The sequence below is a fragment of the Triticum urartu genome, chromosome 6A (assembly GCF_056163025.1).
Source record: "Triticum urartu cultivar PI428250 chromosome 6A, HENAU_Tu73, whole genome shotgun sequence".
NCBI lineage: Eukaryota > Viridiplantae > Streptophyta > Magnoliopsida > Poales > Poaceae > Triticum > Triticum urartu.
In genome coordinates this window covers 594,190,446-594,193,854 of record NC_141878.1, presented here as the reverse complement: position 1 = coordinate 594,193,854, position 3,409 = coordinate 594,190,446, and the positions used below count along the sequence as shown (strand labels likewise).

Below are 3,409 nucleotides of genomic sequence, written 5' to 3'. Positions count from 1 at the left end.
TTAAAATTGATTTAAAGGCAGCAAGACTAAATCCCACAACAAGCAGAGCACAAAACATGAACAACTACAACAGATTCGCATTACAAGATGTGAAATTAACACGAATAACTAAGTTATTTGGCATCCATGCCTTCAAGAAGGGATAAAATCCCTCACACTACTGCATCAAATATATATGACTACGTTATGATGGCAACGCACGTCAACCTTACAAAGTATGCACGCCATGTCAGCACTTTTCATGTAGTCTTAAGCTCCATGTACTGTAGAATTAGCGCTCTCCTAAATATGGTGCAATGTGGTTTCAAAGGAACTGTCTGGTCTTATCAATGCCATCCCCATCGGCGAGCTCGTGGCTCAGACTCGACGGAGCCGTGGCCGGGCAAGTCGCCTCTGTCTCGTCCTCTGCTGCTATCTCTCTGGCACCGCCAATTGTCCGGATGACTGAAGAATACACCCTCTATTTCTAAATATAAGACGTTTTGCCGGTTCAATTTGCCAAAGGAGGTAGTAGCAAGCATCGGTTTCGAAAGATTAGTTTTATGGTGATGCGTTGATTGACTTGCATGTGAGTAGTGATCAACCCAAAACAGCCACTGTGAGCACCTGGCTGCTAGGGCTCTGAAGATTTGAGAACCGGTAATTGGGCGAACGGACCAAGACCGACACTCGCAACAACTCGCCGTGGGACTCTAGGACGTGGCTAGAGTCAAGACGCCAATCCAAGGTGATGAACCCGTGAAATCGCCACGACGTAGCGCACATCTCATCATTCTCAATGACACTAGCATGGAAGCCGCCAGTTGCCGAGGGCACTAGGAGGTGCCAGATGTCATTGCTATCGTCCCCGTCAACACACACCAGGATCTTGCCATCATGGTACGCGGCGAAGCAATGGTTGTTTTCGAACGCTATGTTGTTCCTCCCCAGCCTGAACCCTCTCTCGACGACCGTCCATGCGGTATGGCCGGGACTGAGGATGGCCGCTCGGAGGTTGGTGGACGTCGGTCCTTGCTCATGGTTGTAGTCAGATTTGAAAAAGTTGTAGAGGAAGACGGTGCCGTCGCCGTAGACTACGCCACGGGACTTATCCCTCATCTTCCGCTTATCACCGTGCGGGAAGGGCGACAGGGGGGTGGATTCCCCGGTGAGAGGGTCGATGAGTCTAGGCCCATCCCGTGCGCTGAAGAACCAGTACGCCGTGCCGTCGGCTCGCGCCACCCACCCTAGCTTGTTGAAGGTCGCGGGTACGTCGGCGTGGTAGCTGCTCTTGGAAAAGACGCAGCGGAGCCTGACGAGGGAGAAGCGGCGACCACCAGAAGGCGGGGCGACGAGCCAGGGGAAGAGGATGGGGCGGAGCGCGGTCGTCTGGGGCTGCGAGTCCCGCCATGAGGTGCAGACGGCGTGGAAGCGGACAAAGTCGGTGGCGTCGTGGAGGCGGCCGGAGACTACGGTTAGTAGATCCGGCGGGAGCTCCGCCCAACGCCGCGGCGGCGCGGGCATGTTTGGGTGAAGTACGTAGCTCGATCGGTCTGGTTGTCCTTGAGAAAAGTCTATCCAGGCGTGGCTGCTAAGTTTTCTAATGAGACGCGCGAGGCCCTCCTGCGTGGCTGCATGCACGCAGATGCTGGCCGTTGATGTTTGGACATCGATTCCAGACAGAAATCTCGATGCTCCGTGCGAAAAATCAAGACCCGCACGCGGCGGCTAGGGTTTCTAATCTAGCGAGCCCGTACATGCATCCAGTGCATGCATATGTGATGTGCCTGGGTGTGGAGCAGTTTTTTTTTTCTGTTTTTTTGTTTTTTTGCGGGCAGGAGCAGATTTTATGCTGTAAAATATGAATGTTCTTTTTGTGGGTATACAAATATATATATATATATGCTGATGTATTTGATGATTTTTTTTTGCGGGTGATGTATTTCATGAATATAATGTTACAACGACGCTATACTACTTTGCATTGGCATGTTAATCTCAACTTTATCATATTTACTTGCATGAAAACAATTTCTCAATATACTGCCTGCTAGGTTTTCTCACTTAATTGATGGTGATAGTCCTTCAACTTTCTGTACTTGCTGAGTTATTTCGATGGAATCCGAGTTCGATCAACTTGTACATTAGATGGCAGTCATTTTGTTCAGCTATGGTCATCTTCTGGCTTGGAGGCCATCCAAAAATAAATAGACCGTCTCGTCTTGCAAGAACCGTCTCGCTTGTTTCATCATCGCCAACCATGGTGCTTGGACGGCTGCATGCTCATGTACATGTTGGTAAGAGATGGTTCAAGAGGATCAATACATAGTTATGTACTTCGTGCTGCTCTTTCGCACCATTTATGTCTGCGACATCAAGAGACCCATTCACAGATATATTCAAACTATCGTCCGGTCATCGACGTACATCCAACTTCGATTCGTCGGTCAATCGAGCCGTATTAAAATCAATTTGTACGATCATCATCTACATCGGACATTACACATTTTTATTTCATTCAAATTGATGACAAAATCAGAAGATTAAAGTATCACCTTTCTTGGGAAGGCTACAACGACAGAGGAGATCTTCAATGAGTGGGAGATCTTCGGGGGAGCGTTGAAGCAAACTAGTGGTTGGGGCGCACCCAAGGTGCGCCTCCTGAGATGAAGTTGGGGCGGTGCCAGATGGGGTACGCCCCTTTCACCTTCCTACTTGTACTATGACCTGTTGTTCGGCCATGAGACATTTTCCCTTTTGTTTAGTTTGAAGTCAGGATGCTCTCAACTGGGAAGAAGATTCAGGTAAAAATGCCCTTGTGATGCCCTTCTGCTTATTTTCCTCATGTATATGACTCTATCTCTACACCACAAAACGAACAAAAGAACCTTCTTCCCTCAAGAACAGGCCTTGGCCTCGAACCTCGGTAGGACCACAAACACAATTGACGTCGGGGCCAGGGCCAGGTGCACGATCGTATCCGCGGCGGACGGCACGAGGTTCAGGATCGGGATGCAGCCATCGCCTGCCGGCTCCCGCTGGACGCTGTTCAGCAGCATCGTCCTACTCTGGTGGTCGCCGTCCTTGGCGTTTAGATGGTACTCATTCCTCTTCATGCTCTCGCTCGACGGCTTGCTTCCCAGCCATGACACCGCTTTTTTGAGGCCGCCGCTGCGCCTCTGGTGGCCGCTTCTTTTTTTGAAGCTCAAGTTGAGGACTTGAGGTCGTTCTAGAGGGTCACGTTGTACCCAGTGCTGTTGCTTAGGTTGATCAGGAGGAGCATGACACCTTTCTGCATTGTGGAATAAGCAAAGCTTTGCTGAGAACAACAGAAATGATTGATCAAGCTGATGTTTCAATGGTAGTTGAAGTAACTCTTCAGACACAAGTAACTTAGAAAGTTAAGAAGAACAGCCATATTACTTCAACA

At 49.5% G+C, this 3,409-nt stretch overlaps 1 pseudogene; it reads right to left on the bottom strand.

Annotated features, from left to right (window-relative positions):
• Window positions 1–540: 540 nt before the first annotated feature.
• Window positions 541–1,503, bottom strand: LOC147966926 (F-box protein SKIP23-like; annotated as a pseudogene).
• Window positions 1,504–3,409: the final 1,906 nt, after the last annotated feature.